The sequence below is a fragment of the Monodon monoceros genome, unplaced genomic scaffold (genome assembly GCF_005190385.1).
Source record: "Monodon monoceros isolate NGI ecotype Baffin Bay Population unplaced genomic scaffold, NGI_Narwhal_1 Contig3951_ctg1, whole genome shotgun sequence".
In the NCBI taxonomy this organism is placed as follows: Eukaryota; Metazoa; Chordata; class Mammalia; order Artiodactyla; family Monodontidae; genus Monodon; species Monodon monoceros.
The window spans coordinates 1-26,485 of record NW_021699865.1 but is presented as its reverse complement, the minus strand read 5'-3'; the positions used below and the strand labels follow the sequence as shown (position 1 = coordinate 26,485).

The window sequence follows — 26,485 nt, the reverse complement described above, 5'->3', positions numbered from 1 at the left end:
TTTTTGGCCATGTCTTTCGAAAGTCCTGTGTAGGTGGTCCAGCATCTCATACTGTAATATGGGAGTACTTACCACCTACTGTTCCGGTCTTGGCTTTTGGGGTTCCAGCCAAGCTGAGTTAGAGTCCCATTTTAATATCCTGTTACCAGTACATCTGTTGACCCATGAAACAATGTGCTGTGTGCTGGGGGTAAAGAGACAAAGATAGTCCCTGGGCCTCCCTACTGGCGCAGTGGTTAGGAATCCGCCTGCTAATGCAGGAGACATGGGTTCGTGTCCCGGTCCGGGAAGATCCCACATGCCACGGAGCGGCTAGGCCCGTGAGCCATGGCTACTGAGCCTGCACGTCCGGAGCCTGTGCTCCGCAATGGGAGAGGCCACAACAGTGAGAGGCCCGCGTACCGCAAAAAAAAAAAAAAAAAAAAAAAGAAGTGTGAACTGGGGACGGAGGGGGAGAGGCAGATGGGGAACAAGGAGACCAGAAGCAAGTGCTGGCCAGCTCGTGAACCTCAAGCATATGGTTCCATCGACCGTGCTGTGTTCTGTTAGGTTTCAGTCCCTTTCTTTTTTTTTTTTTTGGCCACGCCTTGTGGCATGTGGAATCTTAGTTCTCCAATCAGGGATCGAACCCACACCCCCTGCAGTGGAAGCGCAGAGTCTTAACCTCTGGACTACCAGGGAAGTCCTCAATCCAAGAATCTTTCTTCATGAACAAGTGAACCAAACCTTATTGTTACTATAAAAGCCCAATCACTGTAAAAAGCAAACAGAACCTTTTCTATTGGCTTGTCTCCTCCTCACCTATAACCAGCAGTATAATAATCCTCTTCTAATCTTCAGCGTCAGTCAAGTGAGCTTTGATAGTTAGGGCCGTGCTGCTTTACAAGTGGGTGTTCAAACACCTGCCTCCACACTTCTAGGCCACCTACTGACTGACCCCAGCAGTTGGTGTCACTCACCTGCACAGCCAGGCTTGGGTCACCCCAAATCACAGATGCTTCTACTTTCTAAAACCAGGTGTGTTGCTGTCATGGGAAACCTAATTCCAGTCCGAGGGCGCCATTACTGGGAGGTGGAGGTGGACGAGTGTTTGGATTACACGGTGGGTGTGGCCTTTGAAGATGTCCCTAAACAGGAAGACCTGGGAGCAAACCGCCTCTCCTGGTGCATGAGGCACACATTTGCATCATCAAGGTAAGGTGAAATCTGGATACCCAAGATTAAAAGGTGCTTTGAAAAGAACAGAGCGAGAGGTTTCCACTGGTAGTAACTAAGGCCCACGTTATGTTTTCTAAAATATGCTAAGATATTTCAGGACTCATTTCCAGCCCCCTTCCTTAAAGTCCAGATGGAAAGAGAAAGCAGCTCTGGGTACTTCCAATAAAATAGCTAAAATTCATGGAGTACTTATTCTACGCTAAGCACTGTTCTACACTCTTACACATACTATCTCGTTTACTTCCCACAATTGTATTATCCCATTTTAAAGATAAGAAAGCTATGCCCCACAGCAGTTCAATAATCTAACCAGCATGGATTCAGAGCTTGGATTCAAACCCAGGCAGTCTGGCTCCAAAGACAGCATTTTTCACCACTAAGTGATTGGTTTTGCATTTATGTTCAACTTCATTGTTACTAAATGAATAGTTTGCTTTGAAGCCCCAATTCCATCTTTTTTAGTAGATGTGGGCAGAGGCTTAATGGTTATGGTTAATTCCGGTTTGCTTCTGTCGCTAAGCATTCTATCCTCTACTGGAGTAGTTCCATAAAGCTGGGAAAATCCATGAGGCCCAGGCTAGTAGACATTTCAGACTTAGAAGGCCATGGGTGCAACCACTCTCCATCTCAAAAATTGCAAAAATTTTTACCACACCAGTTTCCCAGTACCGTGGGTACTATGGGGCCTCTGATCCTCGACTTGCTGAATCCTATTGTTTCATCCAATGTTTTGTGCCCAGGAGCCTCCATCGTGGTTAGTTAAATGTTGTCATGCCTAAGCAAAGGTGAGAAGAGCAACTTTCCTCCTGTAAGATATTAAAACTAAAATCAGCTCTATTAAGCCCAGCTTGAGGAATGAAAGAAATCCCGTTCACTGAGCCACATACTGTTTTTGGATATTCTGCCTGAAGTAAGACTAAAAAAATCAGTCTCCTCTCCTAGTTGGTTAAGAACAAGGGGCAGGGAACAACTGAAGGCGCATATAGGATGAGGAGGAGTCTGTGTGGAGTGGGAGAGGTGAGGTTAAAAGACAGAAGGGTGGGAACACAAGACAGAGTGAAAAAGGAAGGGTGAAAAGCCCAGTGCTAGAGCAGAAGTTTGTAGTCTCACCTTGGAAAGATGTCCGGGGAAGGGGGGTGGGTGGTGGTATTTGTGTGTGTCTCTTAACAGTGGAGGACTCGTATTTTTTGGTTCATAGTCTTAGACTCTATTGGTGGTGAGAGGGAAAGTAGAGGGAAGGGCTCATTCAGTTTCTGTTGACTGCTCAGTTAAGAAAAAAACAAGGTGCACTGGGATGGAAAGAGGCTGGTTTGTTCCGACACATCTGGATCATATTCTAAGCGTTCACCCCAGCCATGTGGACCAGCATGCTGGCACACAGAACTTCAAACATCCATAGGGGGCAGAGCTAGGAAATTCCTGTGGCCGCCTTTGGTTTCGGCCATTTTCAAAGCACAAAGAAGTACCCTCCCTTCATGAGAGGGTGCTGGTGCTATACAATACTGAGTGGTGACAGGCCCCCAGGTGCCCCCCTTAGTTTGAAAGTTTAGGAAAGGGATGCCTCAGAGTACTTGTGCACAGATTATACCAAAAGGCCCAATTTATTACATGAAAGATCATGAGGTTTCCTGTTTCAAATGTCTTTATTACAAGGGATTTACACATCTGAACCTTGAAATCCACATTTTTAAACGTATTTCTATACAAATTTTGATGCAATATGAGTTTATGATACTGTATGTTAAGTTTCTGCGGTTAAGTGGCTGCTCAAAAACAGAGTTTTGAAATATAAGTTTCTTAGGACACGTTTTAGAAAAGAGATACATAGTTTGAGAAATGGCCTGTTACTTTGATAGTCATTTAATAAAAGAAAATGATATAATTATAGGAGTATTTGAAAATTGAAAATGTTCTGTAAACAGCCCATCTACAGAATTTCTGAAGCTTTGTTATATCAACGTTTAATCTTTAGGCATAAGTATGAATTTCTACACAACAAGATGACTCCAGATATAAGGATAACGGTTTCCCCAAGGAAGATTGGAATTCTATTAGATTACGAAAATTCAAAATTGTCATTTTTCAACGTGGACATTTCTCAGCATCTGTACACGTTCAGTTGTCAGCTTCACCTATTTGTGCATCCCTGTTTTTCTTTGGAAAAGCCTGGATGTCTAAAGATACACAATGGCATTTCAATGCCAAAGCGCGTCACTTTCTATTAGACCATTCTGATGCCCAGCTTCCTGTCTCTTTTCTGTACCTACCCCTCTCCCAGCCACTCACGCCTCAGCTGCCTGAACTTGGCATTCAAGCACCATGCACCCAGCTCATCATGTTGTTTATCTGCCAGACTGTTGTGGGGGCATTCATTTCACCTGACTTGGATCCTGTGTGCTGCCACCTGTGTGATGCTAGGTTAGTCAGTTCTGGCTGTAAAATGACGGCTCAGACTAAATGAACTCAAAGGTCTTTCAGGTTGTCAAACTGTATTGGTCTATCTGTGCATAAGCAAAGTATCTGAGTCCCCAAGGCCTACAGAGCTTGGGGGAGAAGGAGGGAAGAGATACATAAGTGTTAGTGGCTCCAGGCGCCCCAGCACTTGTGACATTTCATTAGTCAGCCAAGAACAGGCGTAAGAAGGCAGGAGGCCACCCACAAAGAGAACCAGGGTAGCCACGTGCCGTGCTCAGCAGCCTTCTCCTCTCCTGTTTTCCCAGTAGTCAGTGGCACTCCGGTGAGGTTTCTCCCACCGAACACTGTTTCTAAAAACCTGCTCCTCTACTTCATGGTACTTACCCTCTTTAATTTTGAAATGATCTTTGTAACACCTAATTCCATGAAGGCAGGACAGTATCTGTCTTGTTCATCACTCAATCCCCAAGGGCTAACACGTGCACACCAAATACTTGTTTCATCCAGCCACCGCTCTTCGGCCTCTCACTGCTCTCCATGTGAGGGCTGGCAGGGCTTGTTCAAACTATAGCAGAAGACCTATGGCAGGAGAGGGACAAACCTGAGGGGGGGGCAGTATGAAGGAAGAGAGGGGCAACTGTGGCTAGATGGCAAGACTGGTAAAAATGCAACATTACCTACTACTACATGCTTCCTGGTGTCACACAACAGCCTACACATAAATAATAATAAATGTGTTGCTTTCACTATGTGCACGTTTGGGGTAGGGGGGCTAAGGTCTGGTAAAAAATAGACAACAGTTGCAACTGATTCTAGGAACTGTCCTATAATGTAAAGAGAACCAGATTTGAAATCAGAAGACCTGAGTTTGATTGCTATTTTGTAGCGACTCTGCGACCACTGAAAAGTCACATTATCTCCCTGAGCTCTGTTTCTCTTTAAACAAAGAGAAAAATAAAATTTGTCTTATAGGATGGGAAATTTAATGACAAACATGAGAATGCATAACAGTGTATGACATATAGCAAATGCACAACAATCTTTTAAGAGAAAACATCAGTCTACCAAGTGCAAAGCTGAGCCCTGGTAGGAGAGGTGGTCTCTAGCCAGCACCTTTGGGCATCCTGCCTCACTGGTCTCATGCTATTTTGTGACCTCGATGCCCAGCTCCCTTGGCTGCATTTCTGGTTCTCCAGTTCAAGTTTCCAGTTGCCACTTAAAGCTCTGCACACACGGCATTTTCATGCTTACCAGTCAAGATGCAGAGTAAATGACTCCACCTGTAAAGCAATTCTCAGGGACAATTTAGTATCGTGCCCTGTAGATGCTTCTCTAAACATATATGCCCCTGATCTCATCTCTTAAAGTTTTATGTTAACTGAAAAATCTTTCACCTTAAAGATTTTCACTTTCATGTTTCCCAGTACACTCAAAGTCTGACACAAGGAGCACCTCGTCTCCTATCTCAAAACTCTGCCTATTGGTATAAACAGAAGTTCAGATTCTTGAATTCACAACTCAACTTGAAAATCTTAAAGCTCGTTACAAACACACACAAATACCCCTCTCCCCTGCCAACCTGGATCATTACCCTTATATAAGGAAGATACAACCAAAGCAAGCACAGAGATGGGTCAAGTTACAAACAATTAAAATATATGTGTGTATTATCAAAAATTTTATCAGCTACTAAAAAAGAAACTACTGAGTAGGAAGTAGGACATCACAGATAAAGTTTGAATTCAGGATTCTAATAGGCTTTATTTCACATGTAATATAACATGGATAAAAACTAGGCACCTATAAGGTTCTAATAAAATTTTATTTGATCAAGAAAAAAATGGTGTAGAAATAGCTTTGATTTTTTAAATCCACTTAATCTAAATAAGTTAGATGACCAACTTCAAGCATCACAATTATTCAGCATAAAGAACCTTTCTTTAAACATGTTTCTCATCTTCCACAAGAAAAAAAAAGTCTAGAAAAAAAACAAAACAAAACTTTTGTTTTTTGTAACATATTCTAGTTCCTTAAAATGCCAAGAACAATCTGCTGGAACTAAATTTCAATAAGGGGCAGGATTTACCTCAAGGCCATGTTCACCTGCAACCTGCTGATAAATCTGTTAAAAAACAAAACAGAAAAAGATTTTTAAAAAAAAATCAGACCATTGTAGCCACAATCCCTGATACTGGGCAAAAGATACCAAAATCTGTTCTTTTCTTAGCTTTACCTATATCACTTTATAACTCTTGAGCAAGTTATTAACATAATCTTTGGTTTCCCCACCTTAACAAAGGGGAAAGAGAATATGTAAAACCACCACAGAATCCTGGTGTAAAGTAACACGGGTTTAATAATTCAGAATACTCAGAATTTAAGGCACCTTTATTAGATGAGATTGTAAAGCTGGTTAGAGACTTGGGATACAAAATGACACTGGTTTCTGGTAAAATTAAATTGCCTTTTATTTGGAAAAGTGTATGTTTAATAATTGACTTCCTGCTTATTCAAACAATATGCAATCACTTGTACACATGCAATTAAGTAATTTCTGAAGCATGTGCTTCATCATCAATTTGCTCTTCTCATCCTCCAAAATGTGTTAAAATCTTACGTGGCTCACACAGTGGCAGCTGCCCCCAGCACAATTCACCATGATGTGGCATTCTGTAAATGAGACTAGGCTGGTCTCTATCCAAGGTTTAGCTACCAGAAGACTACCTGGGGCTACCCTGGTGGCACAGTGGTTAAGAATCCGCCTGCCAATGCAGGGGACAAGGGTTCGAGCCCTGGTCTGGGAAGATCCCACGTGCCGTGGAGCAACTGAGCCCGTGCGCAACTACTGAGCCCGCGTGCCACCATTACTGAAGCTTGCGCACCTAGAGCCTGTGCTCCTCAACAAGAGAACCCACCGCAATGAGAAGCCCATGCACCACAACAGAGTAGCCCCCACTCGCCGCAACTAGAGAAAGCCTGCATGCAGCAATGAAGACTCAATGCAGCCAAAAGTTAATTAATTAATTTAAAAAAAAAAAAAAAAAGACTTCCTGGACCCTATGAAGACTGTACTACAGGAAAGGTCCTCTCCTCCACTTTCCTAACCAACTTCTCCAACTTCTAGTCACCTTCCTATCAATTAGAGTAAGATTCTCATGGGTTCACTATGTCTTTCTTTACCCTGACTCATTTATAAATTCACTACTCCTATTTTCTATAGTAAGACAATAGAAAGTGTATAACTGCTGTTGGTAGATAAGTAGGTCTTGAATTCAGTTTGCAAACAAGACCTGTTCTATCTACCTTTTCATTTAGGAGGCTAAAAGCAGAGTCAGCTTGACTTCAAGGACTCTAATTTCTTAGTCTCCAGAAGAACATGACAAGTCTAGCTTTTAAAACACTGTCCTCTAGCATGTCAAGATATTGAGGGAATCGTAATCTATTACTTTTATAACTTCAAGCTTTAAGAGATTTGAACTCTTGCATATGCTTGCTTCATGGCAACCAACGCTTAATGAATCTAAATGCAAGGTAACAGTTTGTGGGCTTCCCTGGTGGCACAGTGGTTGAGAATCCACCTGTCAATGAAAGGACACGGGTTTGAGCCCTGGTCCGGGAAAATCCCACATGCCATGGAGCAACTAAGCCCGTGCGCCACAACTACTGAGCCTGCGCTCTAGAGCCCGTGAGCCACAACTACTAAGACTGCGTGCCTAGAGCCCGTGCTCCGCAACAAGAGAAGCCACCACAATGAGAAGCCCGCGCACTGCAACAAAAGGTAGCCCCCTGCTCGCCACAGCTGGAGAAAGCCCGCGCGCAGTGAAGACCCAACGCAGCCAAAAAAAATAATAATAATAACAGTTTGTGATTTGGAAAGATTGCACCCAGTCAGCATCTTTTCTGTCAGTTAGGAAGTCTCCCGGAAGGAGCGTAACCATGAGTTGGGCACAGCTATGCCCCAAGTTAGTAAAATGTCCCAAATATTTTAGAAATGCTACTGAACAGGGGCTAGTTCATGTCTTTCTACTTCAGGGCTTGTTTTCTGCTATTCCCCAATCCCAGAAAAAAATTAAGCCCAACTAATTAATTGCTTTTTCTTCATTTTTCCCACACATTGATAGATTCAGGTTTTTCTGCTCTATTTCCACCTCACTCAAATCCTGGTAGAATTAAACTATCATTTATTTGAGTTATGCAAATTCAACTAAACAGTTTGCGGCTGATTAAAACAACATGCAGTCATTCAGACATAACCGATAAAAATGTTTTTATACAATGAACTTGGATTCTAACCTTGCTGTCTCCCCTGTGCTCATTCCTAAGCCTAAATGTGGGTCTCTTCTTTGAAAGCAGCTTACGACATGTCCTTATATTCAAATAGACTGGACTGGAGACAAGAATATAATCCATTCACTGGGAAAGAATCCAACCAACATAGCTGAGATTTCCCAGCTATGCGTTTAAACAAAGCAGGAACTTACTTTTTACAAATGGATTTACTGAGTACACACCTCACTTCTTGGTAAAGCCATCCTATTATTCGGCCACACAGAAAGATTTCTACCCTCTGACTTCCCTTCATATCCCAAATACCCATCCAATTAAGGGGGAGGGGGCAGTGAGAGAGAAGGAAAACAAGAGAAGCACGATCCAAAAATAAGGAAAGAGCTCTGGAAAATACACTTGATAGTGTCTTTTGTACAATTTATAAACCAGCCACAGATTCCTGGGAACCTGGAATGAACACCACCCCCACCCCCAGCTCCTTGCCCACCCAAGTAATGCCTGTATAAAAGTTACTTCTTAGAAGCACTGCTTAATTCCTCCCTCTCCCAGGCTAAGTTCCACATACTCACCTCCTTCAGAATACTTAAGTGGCTATACTGCCACCATGACCTGTGTCTACTCCGCTTGACAGTAAGCAAATCAAAGGCAGGAACTGTGCCTTCATAATCTCTGAATGATCAGAACATGGAAACAACAGTGTTCTGCTTTCAAAGAGCTCATATATCTGAAAAGGAAAGGAGACATCAAATTGTCTTCCAAATTAAAAGAAAAGCCTCTTTATTAGAAAGTAGCTTTCAAATCTGTGTGTAGTGGTAGGAGCAGGGGGAGTACTTCTCAACCTTTCTTCTGTTCCAATACACCTGAGGGATCTAATACATAATCCCATTAGCAGTGCGCCATGGTGACTTCTAATATGGGCAGAGTGGGAGGGGCTTAGAAGAATCTAGGGGGTGGGGAAGATGTGTGTGGCCTAGAAAGCTCCTCCCCATGACTGCAAGAGATCTTTGACACATTTAATATTATAGTTTTGACTACTCTTAATTAAGAGAGCCCAAAGGTCTACAATATGTTTACTTAAAATGCTCTGAAACATAAATTTGGTTCATATCCTCTGGATGCTGGTGAGTGGAAGCTACCCCCTTGGCCCTGAGCTTGACAGATGTTCTGATATCACAGCACAACAGGACTCTGGCTCTCTGCTGGTCTTAGAATCTAAGACTTTGATGGAGGAAGTTATATGCCGTTGAGGTAATGAAAAATTTAGGGATTTACAAAGATCACAGGCGATTCCTTCTCAAATGTTGTGTCCTTTTTTTTTTTTAATACTTTTTTTTTTTTTTTGGCTATTCAGCACGGCCTGTGAAATCTTAGTTCCTCGACCAGGGATCAAACCCGTGCCCCCTGCAGTGGAAGCATGGGGCCCTAACCACTGGACAGCCAGGAAATTCCTTTGTCTTTAAAAAACCATTTTATGGGAAAGATGTCCTCACAAGTGATACAAAGTAACAATTACAGCAGCTCAATGCCAAACAACAGCTCCACTCCCCGAGACAACCTTGGCCAAATTTATGTAATACCCGCGGGGTGAAAAATCAGAAGGAGGCACTCCTCATTACTGAAATCTCATCCTTTCCTAAAAAGTTGATGGCTGGCTAGAATTTTCAGGTGGGATCCTATGTTTCACTACTTTAAAGCAGAAAAATATGTTCCCAGCCCTTCAGAGAACTTCAAGCCAATTTCCCCCAAATAACCACATATAACTGTCAAAGATTTCTGCAAAAGAGAAGGCGTTTTAAACACCAATTACCTACTTATGTAATAACTATGAACTCTGCATCATTCCAGTAGAAATTATAGAAATATAAGACTGTCCCTGTTATTCCTTTTTTTTTTTTTTTTTTTTTGCGGTACGCGGGCTTCTCACCAGTGTGGTCTCTCCCGTTGCGGAGCACAGGCTCCCGACACACAGGCTCAACGGCCATGGCTCACGGGCCTAGCCGCTCCGCGGCATGTGGGATCTTCCCGGACCAGGGCACGAACCCGTGTCCCCTGCATCGGCAGGCGGACTCTCAACCACTGCGCCACCAGGGAAGCCCCTTGTTATTCCATTTTTAAGGTGATACTTCTGCTTATGTCACAATCACTTGCTACAGCAATCATCTAAAATTTTTTTGAAACATTTGTATAGAGCAGTTATTCTTAAAAGTCTGGTCCCTGTGAGGGCCCCTGAGATCCTTTTACTCTAACAACAGAATGTGTGCTTGTATATTCTTGTGTTTAAAGGCACCTCTCAGTTTTTAATTTCTAATACCATAAATATTGATATATATATATAACACACATAAATGAGAGCTCTTTGGAATCCTCAATAATTTGTAAGGGAGTCCTGAGAGCAAAAAGTTTGAAAATAATTTATATAGAGTAACAGTGGGTCCCTCACAATGAACATCTAGTTGAATGAGTTTCTCAGTGGAAAGACTTCCCCTGTGTGATGCTAACAGTTTTCAATATTTGCTAATGTTCAGGTTGTTTTCTAGACCTCTTAGGCTTTCCCACGTTCCTACATTTCCACCTAATAATATGGAAAAGATGAGAGAGATAACGCACAATACTTTTAAACAGCACGAGCACTAAGTGCAGTATTACTTATGCAGACAGCTGAGGTGTGACTGCAATGCCCTCTACAGCATCTGCCCTGGACTTGCGGGCAACTTACGAGTTCTTTATAGCTAGTTTCTGATTCAGACAGTGTTTTGAGTAAACACTTCCACAGATTGTTACAGTAAATATTCATAGTGAGAACTCAAATAATAAATAGTTAGTGATAAGTCTTCCAAGGTGAGCATACACCTATGAACACCAGGCCTTTCTGTGTAAAGGTATGTAAGAGGTACGCAAAGTTTCATCTTCACGTTTTGTTACTACACATACGTTCCTGAATAGGAAATGATAGATGCACCTACATCTATAGAGTATCTAAAATGCAAATAAATGACAGTTCTAACTCCTGACACATAGTGACTTTGCCTTTGATGGATTCATACTGCACCTAAATGTACACCACCACCCTCTTCACTCCTGCTCACTTCCCCCCAAAAAGACTTGTTCAGCAATTCAAAGAGATGGTATGGTGTGAAGGAAAGAATTCTGGGTTGGAAATGAAGAAATGTCACTTCTAGTCCCATCTCTATCACTAACAACCTGTGTTACTTTCAGCCTGTCTCCTCTCAAAGACTGAGCTTCAATTTAAGATGAAAGGAGGGGGGACTTCCCTGGTGGTGCAGTGGTTGGGAATCAGCCTGTCGGTGCGGTGGACGCGGGTTCGAGCCCTGGTCCGGGAAGGCCCCACATGCCGCGGGGCAGCTGGGCCCGTGCGCCACAGCTACTGAGCCTGCTCTCCGGAGCCTGTGAGCCACAACTACTGAAGCCCGCGGGCCTGGAGCCGATGCTCCGCAGCGAGAGGCCACTGCACTGAGTAGCCCACGCACCGCAGGGAGGAGTGGCCCCCGCTCGCGCAACTAGAGAGAGCTCGTGCACAGCAGGAAGGACCTAATGCAGCCAAAAACAAAAAAATAAATAAATTTTTAAAAAAAAGATGAAAGAAGGGGTATGGTTCCACCTCTAATACCAAGTGACTCTGCTGGCCGATTCAGGAAGCTTAAAAATTACCAACTGTGAGTGTACTTTTTCAAATTAATGCAACAAGCGCTGCTGCCTCAAGCAGGAATCATCGATTATGAAAGTCTGGGTTTGTATAGACCTTCACGTTGCATACCTTACTCAACACAGGATAGCGCCCATGGGAAATTTCACCTACTGAATTTTTCTCTTAAACTGCATTCTGAGTGTGGATTTCTCCCTTCACATCTATCCCCACGACAGCTCCGTGAGCTACCAAGCTCGTTTTTCAGACGAGGTCCAGAAAGCGGAGGACAATAACTTAGTAATGAGACCTAGGTCGCCGGTGGCGCTGACACGGCGACAGATACACCGACCCCTCACCTCTACTCCGGTTCCCCTCCGCGTCTCCTGAAGCCCGACACTCCAGCCAGCCTGCCTACAAGGACGCTGCTGTCATCCGCCTCGCCGGGTGGCCGGAGATCGGCCTTACTTTACGTGACAGAAGACGCCTGCTCTCCGGTGTCCGATCTCGGTGGCAACTCCTTTCTTCTTCCGGCGGAAAAGAGCTCTCTCCGCTTTCCGGGGCGCCGGGAGGAAGTCCCGCCCCACGCAGTAGCGTGGGGTGGAGCGTCGCGTCGAGGCGCCGTGCGCAGGCGCGGAGAGAACGAAGTGGTTGACGCTTTCTGGGAGGACTGCCGTATGCCCGGTAGGGTGGTCTAGAGCAGCTAGGGACGCGGGTTGGGGGAGGGGTGTGTTTGTTGCTGGGTCCACGGCCGGAGAGGCCTGGGAGTCGTTTAGTGGGGCTTCAGAGAGCGGGTTGGAGACTCCATCTATTCAGAAAACAACCCACTTCTCCCACGGGGATCCTCCGGGGAATCGAGGCCCACTACCCCCCACAACTGCCCGTGTTTCTGGCCTTGCTCCACTTGCCCCTTGCTGTATTTAGTTTCTTACTGTCTTTCGTTTATCTGTGTAGCCCCATATCTTGCCGCAATAATGGCTACCATTTGCTGAACGTTGGCTGTGCATCTCACAGCAGTAGCTCATAAGCGCCTAGTAATTCTTGATTAGTAGGACTGTTGAAGCTCACTCATTCCTTTACCACCGCCGGGATTGAGCGCCTACGTAGTCCTGGGCTGGTCTATGGATATGGCAGTCTTTGGGTTGGGAAGGTAAATTAGAAATTAAAATTGCTGTTGTCTTAGTTTCCTAGGGCTGTCATAACGGAGTGACACCCATTGGGTGCCTTAAAACAACAGGTATTTATTTTCTCACAGTTCTGGAGGCTGGAAGTCCGAAATAAAGGTGTCAGCAGAATCATGTTTCCTCTGAGACTAGGTAAAACCAACCCTTCCTTGCCCCTTCTTAGTTCCTGGTGCTGTCCAGCAATCCTTGGTGTTCTTTGGCTTGTACCTGCCTTCCTCCAGTCTCTTAACTCTTTTCTCATGTTGTGGTCTGTGTCTCATCTCTTAAAAGAACACTAGTCCCGTTGGATAAAGGGCCCATCCTACTCCAGTATGACCTGATCTTAACTAACTACATCTGCAATGACACTATTTCCAGATAAAGTCACATTCTAAGGTCCAGGAAGGACATGAATGGGGTGGGGGTGGGGGGAATGTGACACTGTACAACCCAGTATAGCTGTCAAAGAGCTTAAGAAGTAGGCAAGCCAAACGCTGACGATAAATAGCTGTAGTACAAGTGAATTCAAATATAATTTCATTGGATCTGAGAACTTTTCATGGACATTTGGTCTATCCCCTTGATAGGTGGGTATGATTTGGATGTGCCATCATAGACCATCATAGACAGCATGCTAGGCAGACAGACATCACAGACAAGCACAGGTTGGAATGTAAAAAGAAGTTAGGTTAAAGCAGGAGGGATCTTGAATACAGGCTGGAGTTTGGAGTCTGTTTTGTATATAAAATGAATAAATTGAGTGCAGGGGAGTTGTGATTTGAAGATTAATTAACAGCTTGGACCAGACTTACTGTGTGTTACTTATTCCAGTTTAAGAAGTCGTATACCCTATCCTCTGAGCATATCCTGTGCTTTTTCATCCTGGTGTCCCTGATCATGCTGTCCTTTATTCCTGGAATGCTACTTTCAAGCTGCATGATTTTTGCTTGTTGATTTTTTTTTGTCATGGAAATTGTGGTGTGAAATGAGGTGGGGGAGGAGAGTTGTTCAACTTTAAAAAATTTTTTTTAATTGAAGTATAGTTGACTTACAATGTTCTGTTAGTTTCAGGTGTACAGCAAAGTGATTAATATATATATTCATGTATTCTTTTTCAGATTCTTTTCCACTGTAGGTTATTACAAGATATTGAATATAGTTCTCTGTGCTATACAGTAGGTTCTTGTTGTTTACCTATTTTATATATAGTAGCAGTGTGTATGTTAATCCCAACCTCCTAATGTATCCTTCCCCCCCTTTCCCCTTTGGTAATCATAAATTTGTTTTCTATGTCTGTGTCTATTTATCTTTTGTAAATAAGTTCATTTGTATCAGTTTTTTAGATTCCACATATAAGTGATATCATATAATATTTGTCTTTCTCTGTCAGACTGACTTCACTTAGTATGATAATCTCTAAGTGTATCCATGTTGCTGCCACACATGACGTTATTTCATTCTTTTTTATGGCTGAGTAATATTCCATAGGTATATATGTGTGTGTGTGTGTGTGTGTGTGTGTGTGTATATGCCACATCTTCTTTATCCATTCATCTGTCAACGGGCATTTAGGTTGCTTCCATGTCTTGGCTATTATAAATAGTGCTGCTGTGAACATTGGGGTGCATGTTTCTTTTAGAATCGGAGTTTTTGACTTTTCCAGATATATGCCCAGGAGTGGGATTGCTGGATCATATGGTAACTCTATTTTTAGTTTTTTAAGGAACCTCCAGACTGTTCTCCATAGTGGCTGCACCAATTTACATTCCCACCAACAGTATAGGACGGTTCCCTTTTCTCCATACCCTCTCCAGCATTTATGATTTGTAGACTTTTTGATGATGGCCATTCTGACCTATGTGAAGTGATACCTCATTGTAGTTCAACTTATTTTGTATTGTTAGCATCCCCCTGATAGAAAAACCTGATAAATACAGCACAAGGGGAAGAAAAAAAAAAATGCTAGAGACCAAACTCACATAGATACAAAGCTCTAAAGTAAAATATTAGCAAATTCAATCTTGCACTTCATTTGGAACAAGAAAGCACTTATGAAATGATTTAATATTAGAAAATCTGGGACTTCCCTGGTGGTCCAGTGGTTATGACTCTGCCTTCCAATGCAGGAGGCATGGGTTTGATCCCTGGTCGGGGAACTAAGATCCCACATGCCGTGGGGTGTGGCCAAAAACTGAAAACAACAAGAAAAAGAAAGAAAAGAAAATCTGTTGCTATAAATCATTTGTATAGTTTAGAGGTTTAAAAACTGATCATCTCAACTGATAAAATGTTTTCTGAAAAAATTCAGTATCTACTTAAAACACTTTCAGCAAAATGGGAATGGATAAATAGCAGTTGATAAAAGGCACCATAAATCTATAGTAAATATTGTACAGAACGATGAAACATTAGAGAAATTCCCATTAAAGTCAGGGAAAAATGGATACCCGCTTTCTCTGCTAATTTCAACATGGTGTTAGATTTTCTAGCCAACGCAATAAAACAAGAAAAAGATAAAAAAGATTAGGAAAGGAAGAAGCAAAAATATTATTTTCAGATGATGTGATTTTCTCTCTAGAAAATGCAGGAGAATGAAATGACAAACTGTTAGAACTAATTAAATGGTTCAGCAAAGTGGCTAAATCAACATATAAAAACTTAAAATTTTCTTATATACCAGTAATAAAATAGAAAAAAAGGAACCTATCAGAATACACTGAGCAAAAGATGTACAAGAATTTTATGGGAAATATGAAATATTATTGAAAGACATGAAAGACCTAAGTAAATGGAGATTTTCATGTTCCAGGAGGAGAAAATTCAGTGTATTAAAGATAAAAGTTTATGACAAAAATTTTTGAAACAGTGCCTATCAAAATACTGATAGGCTCTTCAAATAACTTTGGTCAAAGTATATTATTCTTTTGATACACTCCTAAGTGTCATTTATTGATATTTTATTTAGAATATATCTCATTAGTGAGATTGGTATGTAGGTTTTTTTGGTACTATGTTAATTGTATGTTGGTATTTAAAATTATATGAGATCCCTTAAAATAAATTAGGGAGCATTTCATATTTTTCTATGGTCTGAAATAATTTAAGTAACTTTAGAATTATCTGCTCTTTTAAGACTGAATAGAGAACTTGGTTGTGAAACTATGTTACATGAAGCATTATTATATGTGAATTTTAAACAAGGTGTCTACTCTCTTCTATGATAATTGAATTATTCATCTTTTCTATGTTTTCTGGATCAATTATAATTTGCTTGGAAGTCATCCATTTCCAGAAGGTTTTTCAAATTAGTTGTCATTGTGTTAGACATAGAATTCTCTTATGATTTAAAAAAATCTGTTCTGCACATGTGGTTGTTTACTTTTCTCATTCCTAACCTTACATAATTTTGCTTTCTTTTTTTCTAAGTCAGGCTCACAAGGGATTTGTCTATTTTGTTGAACTTGTCAAAGAACCAGCTTTGGAGTTTGCTTTTCTGCTGTTCTATTTTTCAATTTTAGTTTTTGTGATAATTCTTCATCCTACTCTCTTTTGTTGTTCTTTTCTAACTTCTAAATATGGATCTAAGATTCTTTATTTTTTTCTAAGTGCCTTCATTTTTAATCTTTTGTTTTTTGTTTTTGTTGTTTTTTATATGTATTTATTTATTTTGGCTGCTCTGGGTCTTAGTTGTGGCATGCTGACTCTTAGTTGTGTCACGCATGTGGGATCTAGTTCCCTGACCAGGGCTTGAACCTGGGCCCCCTGCATTGGGAGCGTGGAGTCTTACCCATTGGACCACCGGGGAAGTCCCTTTAATCTTTTGTTTTTAATGAAGACATCTTAAGGCCATAAATGTGCCTCTGAATACAGCTTGTGTTGTGTTCTGTAGCTTTTAGTTTAAAGTATTCTCTTTTTCATTCCTCTTTACATATGTTGTAATTTTGCTTGTAATTTTCTCTTTGATCCAAGGTTTATCCAGGACTTGGTATCATTAAAAAAATTTTTTTTTCAATCATCTTTTTATTTTTTCTAGTTTTATTATGATCAGAGAATTAGGTTCTGTACTTTTTAAATTAAGATTTTCTTCTTTGTCAAGAACATAGTCAACGTTTACATATTCTATGGACATTTAAAATATGCATATTTTCTACTTATATTTGGAAAATTCTGTGTTTCTATTACATCAGGTGTACTGGTTTTAGTATTCAAATTTATTGATTGCAGAATTCGATTCTCTGATATATTTCCTAGATCAGTCTAATTCTAAAAGAGGTGTGATTGAAAATTCCAACTTAAATGTATCTTAAACTAGTTTTTCTTGCATTTCCAAAAGGTAGGTTTATGTATTCAATTGCTATGTCTTTGGTTTGTACAGGACTATGACTACTCTATCCTTTTTGTAAATTGTGCCTTTTATAAATTAATTTTTATCCTATTTAGTGCTTTCAATTTATATCTAACCAATATACCCTTATCTGAGGTTAATGTTACTGTTCCTTCTTGCTTCTCTTTACCTCTGTCTGATTTCTCATGGCTTACCTCTTTATTTTCAGTCTTTCATTTTACTTTGTTTCACTTTTAGTAAAAAAAAATTATAGATATAACAAATGAGCAATTTGAATTTTCTTTTTCACCTAGAGAGTTAAGCTGCCATGCAGAAGCCAGCTACTGTGATGAGCAGATCATCAGATCCATGGTGGCTTAGAGCTGGGATACTTCTCTGTTGCAAAAAAAATTTTATATTAAGATAAACAGTAGTTTACAGTTTAGCTTGTGATATCACTATTGTAAAATATCATTAAGTACAAAAAATAGCCTAGAAATATAGCCATCAAAATCTTGACAACAGACTTCTCAGGCTGCTCAGTAATAAAAAACAAATGCACTATTGTTAGGATTATTTACATGCTATATAGAATTGACCAAGGACCAAAAGCCTGTCATCTCCTTAGCTAGAAACAGTGTACCAATGCTCACAACCCCCTCCCCTTTATCTCAATACATTTGGTAGCTTGATGCTATTAAAAAACACCCAGCTAACTCCTTTTAGGTATATTTCTGAAAGGAAAAGGGAGATCAAGAAATGTCTCAGGTAGAACAGCCAAATCAAACAGAATTGCTAACCAGTCAGGACTTCCTTGTGACTCCAACAGCTGCACATGTGTGTCCTCTAGTGCTAGGTAAATGAGCAGGACTGCAGGAGCATAGATACTCCTGATAAAGTGACTGGACATCTTTTTCTTCTTCTTCTTGAGTGGCTGTTGCCCACTGTGAACTCTCACAGTAAACTAATCAGCCCCCTGCATTCTATTCCTTTGCAATTGTCCACATAAATGGACACATCTAGACTCACTCACAGATCCTATGACCCCTGAAGACAAAAATCTGGCTTTTTAAAAAAAAACTCTGTACCCTCCATATCACTTAGCTTTGAAAAGCCATCACCTAGACATTGTTGCTGAATTTGAAAGGACAGAGAGTTATATGAAGAAAACTTGTTGAAAGTCCTGAAAAATAAAAAGGAAGGCTTAAATGATGGAAAGGTGCATCAAGGCCTTGAACATGAGGATTCAATACTATAAAGATGTGATTTCTCCTGAAGATACTGCAATATTTTTTCTATCAATTACTCTCATTTTATCAGTTACTCTCATTACGCTCATATCAATTTTCCAGGAGAACATTTCACACTTTCCCCTGTCTCTTCAGAACTCTCCCCACCTCCTTGATTTCTTATTGATAATATAGAAGCAATCAGGAGATAACTCCACACTCTCAGTCCTCCCTCTGCCCCCATTTGCCTACCTTCCCAAATCTGTCCCGTATAATCTCTCCCGTTAGTATGGATCAGTCTGGGCTCTTATTTACACCCAGTCCCTCCATCTGCGAACTAGATTCCGTCTCCTCTCAACCACTCAAGGAGACTGTGATCCTGCCATTTTTCCTCTCTTCTCTGAATTGTCCACTTTTCCCTTTCTACTGGGTGATTCCTGTTAGTTTACAGATAGATTATAATAACTGCTGTCATTTACAAAGATATCCCTCCCTTGACCCAATATCCTATTGCAGCCCCTACTCCATTTCTCTGCTTTCATTTACATCAATAACTCCTTGAAATTATAGTTCATTGTCTTTATTTTCTCATCTTCTATTGTCTTTAACCCCCTCCCATCTGATTTTCATCCCCACAATAGAAAACCATTCTTGTTATGCCTCCCATAATCTCTTTTTCTTGTTGTTTTTTAATTATTTATTTATTTTTGGCTGCATTGGGTCTCCGTTGCTGCGCATAGGCTTTCCCTAGTTGCGGCGAGCGGGGGCTACTCTTCATTGCGGTGCACGGGTTTCTTATTGCGGTGGCTTCTCTTGTTGCGGAGCACGGGCTCTAGGCGTGCGGACTTCAGTAGTTGTAGCACACGGGCTCAGTAGTTGTGGTGCACGAGCTTAGTTGCTCCGCGGCATATGGGATCTTCCCAGACCAGGGCTTGAACACGTGTCCCCTGCATTGACAGGCAGATTCTTAACCACTGTGCCACAAGGGAAGTCCGGCTCCCATAATCTCTTAATCTTGACATTGAAAAATGTCACAGACAATTCATGGTCTTCATCTTATTCCTTTTCCCAGCAGCATTTGAAACAGCTAATCTCTCTCCCACTTCCTGACATTCTCTTCAGTTGTTCCCAGGGCACCACACTCTCCTCGTTTTTCTCCTACCTTGCTGGCTGCCCTTTCTCAGTTTCCTTTGCTTAATTCTCCTCCTCCTTTTCCTCCCAACCCTTAATCTTAGAATACCCCAGGGTACAGTCCTTTTTCCTTTCTACACTGACATTCCAGTTGGTTTCCTCCCATGTAATGACTTTAATTGTCTCTGTTTTAGTGCACCTCAAATTAACTCTTTAGTCTTGGCAGTTCCCTAGAACTCCACACTCATACATCCAGACATTAACCTCACTTCTCCGATTGACAGTTTTTTAAAAAAAAATATTTATTTAGTCTTAGTTGCTGCTCGTGGGCTCCTTAGTTGCAGCAGGCAGGCTTCTTAGTTGCGGCTCGAGGGCTCCTTAGTTGCAGCACATGGACTCCTTAGTTGTGGCATGCGAACTCTTAGTTGCGGCATGCATGTGGGATCTAGTTCCCTGACCAGGGATTGAACCTGGGCCCCCTGCATTGGGGAGTGTGGAGTCTTAACCACTGCACCACCGGGCAAGTCCCTCTGATTGATGTTTAATACATATCTCAAGCTTATCAGGTCTAAAATTAAACTCTTGACTTCCACCACTCTCAAACCTCCTCTTCCCATAGTATTCCTCATCTTATGATACCAGCATTCACCTAGTCACTCAGTCCAGAAACTTTGGAGTCATCTTTGATGCTTCTTTTTCAGACACGTTCTACATCAAACCTATCAGCAAATGAGTTCTACTTTAAAATATATATACTGAATCTGATCACTTTTTTCCCCCAATATAATTACCAACCTAGTCCTAGCTACCAACATCTTTGCCTGGATTGCTGGCTGAGCATCCTAACTGGACTCTCTGTTTCTACCCTCATCTCTCTCTACCACACAGAAACCAGAATAATCCTATTGAATCACCAGTCACTCTCCTGTCCCAAACTGCCCAGTGACTATTCATCACACTTTAAAATAAAATCCTGTGTCCCTACCATGGGCTGCAAGGCCCAATGAGATCTCTGCCCCAGTCTGCTTCTCCAACTCATCTCCTACTACTGTCCCCCTTGCTCTCACCACTTCAGCCATTCTAGCTTTCTTATTCCTCAAATATGCCAACTGTGTTCCTACCTCAGTGCCTTTGTACTTGCTATTCTCTCTGCCTGGAACTACCACCCCCTAAAATGTATGTGTGACTTGCCCCTCACTTCATTCTGAGGTAGGGTTACCAGATACAATACAGGATGCTCAGTTACATTTGAATTTCAGATAAGCAATAATTACTTAGTGTGTTTTTTTGTGTTTTTTTTTTTAACCGGTACGCGGGCCTCTCACTGTTGTGGCCTCTCCCATTGCGGAGCACAGACTCCGGACGCACAGGCTCAGCGGCCATGGCTCACGGGCCCAGCCGCTCTGTGGCATGTGGGATCTTCCCGGACCGGGGCACGAACCCGCGTCCCCTGCATTGGCAGGCGGACTCCCAACCACTGCGCCACCAGGGAAGCCCAGTATGTATGTTTTGAATATTTGTTATCTGAAGTTCAAATCTCACTGGGTGTCTTGTATTTTTATTTGCTAAATCTGCCTTTTCTGGAGCTTTTATTGTTTTAGTTCATGGAAGGGGTTGCCCGTTCCTGGCACCTCCCTCAGTCTCAGCTTTCCCACTGGCACAAGCCTGTGCCTCAGGTGTGAAAACACAATCCCTGAGGCATATATTTGGTTCAGTTACTTTGTGGATCACAGGGCTTCAATTCTCATTGTTGTAGCCTCTTTATTTAGGGCACCTGAATATGCTCTCTGAGCAGGACCTTATGGGGCTTTCCCCCATAAGGGGGGACAGACACCACCCCCCCCCCCCCCCCCCCCGCCGTGTATTCCAGCTGCCTCTTGTTTGTAGAAAAACTTTAGCCTCCTACACCTTCCCCAAGTTCCAAAAAATAAATTTAATCAGAGAAGTGAGAAAATGCCGAAACAAAAGAAAACAGTCAAGCAAGACAAAATAATAATAGTTTAGCCATTAAACAAAGTCAAGGACCTTTAGTTCTTCCTCAAGGTCTATAGATAATATTCTGAGCCAAATCCTTTGAGCTGTTTTGCAAATACTGAAACCCCCACCAGGTGGAAGAAGTTAACTGTATGCTGAACACAAGCACATAGGCCCCAGACCGGTTGGAACCAGAAGGTTGATGATGTTGACTCCCAATTACCTCACCATCAACCAATCAGAAGAATGTCCACAATTGATCACGCACCCCGCAACCCCCCTCCCTCACCCTGTCTTTAAAAACCTTTCCCTGAAAGCCATCGGTGAGTTTGGGTCTTTTGAGCATTAGCTACCTGGATACCTTGCTTGGTGCCCTGCAATAAATGCTGCATTTTTCCTTCATCGCAATCTGGTGTGATAGATTGGCTTTACTGCGTTCCGGCCAGCAGATCCAAGTTTGGTTTGATAACATATACATTATATATACATACACACATACATACACACATTTTTTTTTTTGCGGTACGCGGGCCTCTCACTGTTGTGGCCTCTCCCGTTGCGGAGCAACAGGCTCCGGACGCGCAGGCTTAGCAGCCATGGCTCACGGGCGCAGCCGCTCCGCGGCATGTGGGATCTTCCCGGACCGGGGCACGAACCCGTGTCCCCTGCATCGGCAGGCGGACTCTCAACCACTGCGCCACCAGGGAAGCCCCACACATGTTTTAATATATATTTATTTACATTTATATAAAATAGAAGCAGTCGGAATATATATATATATTGGAAGCAATCAGGATAGAGAGGGAGAGAGAGAGAACCAACTTTATATTTAAAGCCTCCTGCTTTCAGGCTGAACTAGTGTTTAGTTTTGGGTTTTTTTTTTTACTCTATTACTTTTTTAAAAAAAATTATTTATTTTTGGCTGCGCTGGGTCTTCATTGCTGCGCGCGGGCTTTCTCTAGTTGCGGTGAGTGGGAGGCTACTCTTCCTTGCGTGCAGGCTTCTCATTGCAGTGGCTTCTCTTGTTGCAGAGCACAGGCTCTAGGTGCGCAGGCTTCAGTAGTTGTGGCACGTGGGCTCAGTAGTTGTGGCATGTGGGCTCTAGAGCACAGGCTCAGTAGTTGTGGCACACGGGCTTAGTTGTTTCACGGCACGGCATGTGGGATCATCCAGGACCCGGACTCGAACCCGTGTACCCTGCGTTGGCAGGTGGATTCTTAACCACTGTGCCACCAGGGAAGCCCTGTTTTTTTTTTTAATATTTACGTATTTATTTACTTATTTGGCTGCACCAGCTCTTAGTTGCCACATGTGGGATATTTTTAGTTGTGGCACGTGGGATCTTTATTTGTGGCATGCAAGACCTTTAGTTGTGGCATGTGGTCTCTTAGTTGTAGCATGTGGGATCTAGTTCCCTGACCAGGGATCGAACCCGGGCCCCCTGCATTGAGAGAGTGGAGTCTTAGCCCCTGGACCACCAGGGAAGTCCCTAGTTTTTAAAAAGTATTGTATCTAGCATTTCAGTATGTATGAAAAGGGAGATTTCATTTCCACATGAGTTCATCCTGCCATCTTGTCCCATAGTTGACAGTTAATTGATAATACATCTCCCCACTGCCACTCATTCCATCTCTATTTCTATGTCTATCCTTCAAAGTTCATTGAACTTTGATGTGTGTCATCTGTCTCCATCTCTCCTCTGCATAACCTTGTTAAGATTACATATACTGATTAATGACACCGAGGTCTAAATGTACAGGCAGCCCCTCACATCATGTTTATGATTTCACAGTTTACTTTGGCAAAAACAGTTTAGCATATAGCTGGAATTGTATTCTAAGGAGTCACAAGGAAATTTGCGTGGAGTCATGGATTTTCCAATGGTAAAGATTATGTTCCTTCTTTATATATTTCAGGTGTCCTGGGAAAGAACTTTGTAATGATGAAATAAAATCCATATTTTATGGCAAGATGAGAATAATTTAAACATAAAATTTTTCTTTGCCCATTTGGGCATCCTCTCTTCCCTTTAGTGTGTGTTATGCATCTACATTAACCAGACCCCCTTAGGAGATAACATTCCTCCTTAATCTTGCAAGGGGTCACAATGACCCATGACCCACTGCTCACTATATGTGTACATCTGGATTGTGTAAACTGTAAATTATACATCATTTGATGTATAACCCCCTTTGTCTCAAAAACTTATATAACTGTGCTTTGACCTCTAACAGGTGGAAGAGTCCTCGGAGATTTCTCAAAGACTCTCAGGTTATAATCTTCAAGTTGACTGGAATAAAATTTTCCATTTCTTTCTTAGTACACCTCCCTTTCTTCCTCCTCTGTAACTCCTAGAATTTCGGAGTCGTGAAAGAAACCTTAGCATCAAGGTCGAAAGTCTTGCTTTACAGATAGCAAAACAGAAAAGCAGAGTGTTGTTATCTCTACTGTCGTACCTGCGTGAGCTTCGTGGAAACTCCCATCATTCGTCATCTGTACACTTTAGTCAGTGTTTGGACTCTGATTTCTCTCAATGCTAAGCTGAATCTGAGAGCAAGAGCGACACCTTGACGAGAAGAGAAGGTGATAACAGGTTTCCCGTGTGACAAATACAGAGGACAACTCCTGGATGCTTGGTGTGTGATGGTTTTTAAATCAATTCGACACCTGTGTAAACATAAGGGCGTTAGGGAGACAAGAGAAAGGAGACCCACTTTGACAGCAGGTGCTGCCAGTACATTGGAAGAGCATTCTTGGGTGAATCACTTAAATGCGTGATGTTAAAGAAAGGGATGTACAATTCTCGGCAAGTGCCTCCTCCTGCCTCACCTCACCTGGAGAGTAATAATGCTGCAGTGAACATTGGGGAACATATATCTTTTCTAATTAGTGTTTTCTTTTTCTTCAGATAAATACCCTGCTAGATCATATGGTAGTTCTATTTTTAGTTTTTTTGAGGAACCTCCATACTGTTCTCCATAGTGGCTGCACTAATTTACATTCCCACCAACAGTGCATGAGGGTTCCCTTTTCTCCACATCCTCGCCAACACTTGTCTCTTGTCTTTCTAGCAGGTGTGAGGTGGTATCTCACTGTGGTCTTGATTTGCATTTCCATGGAGATTCGTGATGTTGAGCATCTTTTCATGTGTCTGTTGGACATCTGTATGTCGTCTTTGGAAAAATGTCTATTCAGGTTCTCTGTCCATTTTTTAATCAGGTTTTTTTGATTTGATGTGTATGAGTTCTTTGTATATTTTGGATATTAACCCCTTATCAGATATATCATTTGCAAATATCTTCTCCCATTCTATTGATTTAATTTCAGCACTAGTTTTAACTTTCAGGAGGTTTTGTCCTCTGTTACTCTTTCATAACATCCTGTTACTGTTTTAAGGGTGCAGTTTTCTCACTCCGTGTGTGTCTATGTGCATGTGTGTGCGCATATGCATGCATGTTCTCTCCTGTTCCCTGAATTGTTGTTTTCAGTCTTTATATTGGAAGCTTCTTCAGCTGTCTGGGGGAATCTTGACTGTGCATATTTAAGAATGAGCTAGCTATGAGCTCTCTGTACTTCAGTGAGATGTGTCATTGGGCCAAGATGATGGGACAGGAATGCTGACATTCTGAATGGAAGAAGGCATGGTATTTTCTATGGAGCCATCAAATTTATTTAGTGAATAATGTTTCATTGTTACCATTAACAATGGTAAAATCTGAGAGGTAATATCCAAAATTATATGTTTTTGTTTCTTTAGACATCTCTGTATTTTCTGAATTTTTAACAATTAGTGTGTTTTTAATAACCAGAATATATATAAATCTATTTTTGAAGTGATGACTATCTGTATACATAAAATTTTGTGTATGTCTTGACTTCTCTAAGCCAAGTGCCCATATTTAAATTATTTGTTCAGGAGAATACATTATTTGAAGTTTTAAATCCATATTTTTATATTTTCTCTCCAGAAAGAATGCAAATATAGATTTACCAGCAGTATTTGACAGTACTAGTTTCCTAGACCCTATTGGAGCCAAGGAATGATAGGTCTTCACTCATTTTTTCCTTGTTAGCCAATTAGATAGGTTATCACTTCTGGTGCTTTCTACAAGGCACAACTCATATGAATAGCACTCAAGGAGTTAAACTTTTCAAACTGTTATTTGTACACTCTCCAAAGTTTTTCTTTGCTTTTAACTCTTTTTATGCCAACTTTTTTTTTTTGTCTGTCTGGTTTATTTTCTTATGAGTAGTTATCAAAAGAACCACTTAAATGTTTGGAGCCCTTCTTTTCTGAGTCCATAAAAATCTGACAACTAAAACAAATTCCTGAATTCATCAGATTTCAAAATGATTTTTCCTCTGGTTGAGTCAGTATAGGGAGGGAATTAGGAGTTCAGGACTTCAAGTCAGACTGCCTGAGCTCAAATCCTAGCTGTACAACAACATCTGTAACCTTAGTCTAGTTAATGAACTAGACTCATTTCCCTCATCTGTGTAATAAGGACTATGTGAAACTATCCATATAAACATGTGACACAGTGCTGGTACATAAAAAACTCTTAAGTTATGTTTATTACTATCATTGCGACAATTATAAGAAGGAATACTCCTGGATAGGTATAATGCTATGGACTGAATTGTGCCCCCCCCCCCCGATTTATATATGAAGCCGTAACCCTCAATATGATGGTATTTGGAGGTGGGGTCATTGGGAGATAATTAGGTTTAGATGAGATCATGAAAGTGGGGCCCTCATGATGGGATTAGTGCCCTTATAAGAAGAGAAACCAAAGAGTTCTCCCCCTACCCCCCTAATGTTATGAAATAGCAAGACGACAGTCGTCTAAAAGCCAGGAAGAGAGCCCTCAGCAGGCCTCCACTGTGTTGGCACCCTGATCTCAGACTTCTAGTCTTAAATACTGAAAGAAAAAACTGTCAAGCTAGAATTCTTTACCAATTCTATACCTTCTTTCAAAACAAAAGGTATACCAATTCTATACCCTCTTTCAAAAGCAAAAGTGAAGTAAAGACTTTCTCAGACCTATTAAAGCTAAAAGAATTCAGCAGCAGCAGACCCTCCCTACAAGAAATATTAAAG

The 26,485-nt window shown here is 41.6% G+C and overlaps 2 long non-coding RNA genes and 1 other non-coding gene across 5 annotated transcripts; 1 reads left to right on the top strand and 2 right to left on the bottom strand.

Moving 5' to 3' along the window:
- Positions 1-441: 441 nt before the first annotated feature.
- Positions 442-12,085, bottom strand: LOC114883322. 3 transcript variants are annotated; one of them, XR_003790547.1, is made up of 5 exons: positions 11,923-12,085; positions 8,490-8,644; positions 5,720-5,755; positions 4,018-4,212; positions 442-2,024 (listed from the first exon to the last, which is right to left on the bottom strand). It is a non-coding gene; the product is annotated as an uncharacterized LOC114883322 (long non-coding RNA). The 3 variants fall into 3 exon arrangements; XR_003790560.1 differs by having other exon boundaries at positions 442-5,611; XR_003790542.1 differs by having other exon boundaries at positions 442-4,212.
- On the bottom strand, positions 6,877-7,003 carry LOC114883406. The gene has a single exon (XR_003790566.1).
- Positions 12,086-12,233: 148 nt separating the features above from the next.
- On the top strand, positions 12,234-24,014 carry LOC114883288. Its single transcript, XR_003790525.1, has 3 exons — positions 12,234-12,247; positions 12,819-12,879; positions 23,619-24,014. It is a non-coding gene; the product is annotated as an uncharacterized LOC114883288 (long non-coding RNA).
- The last annotated feature ends 2,471 nt before the right edge of the window (positions 24,015-26,485 follow it).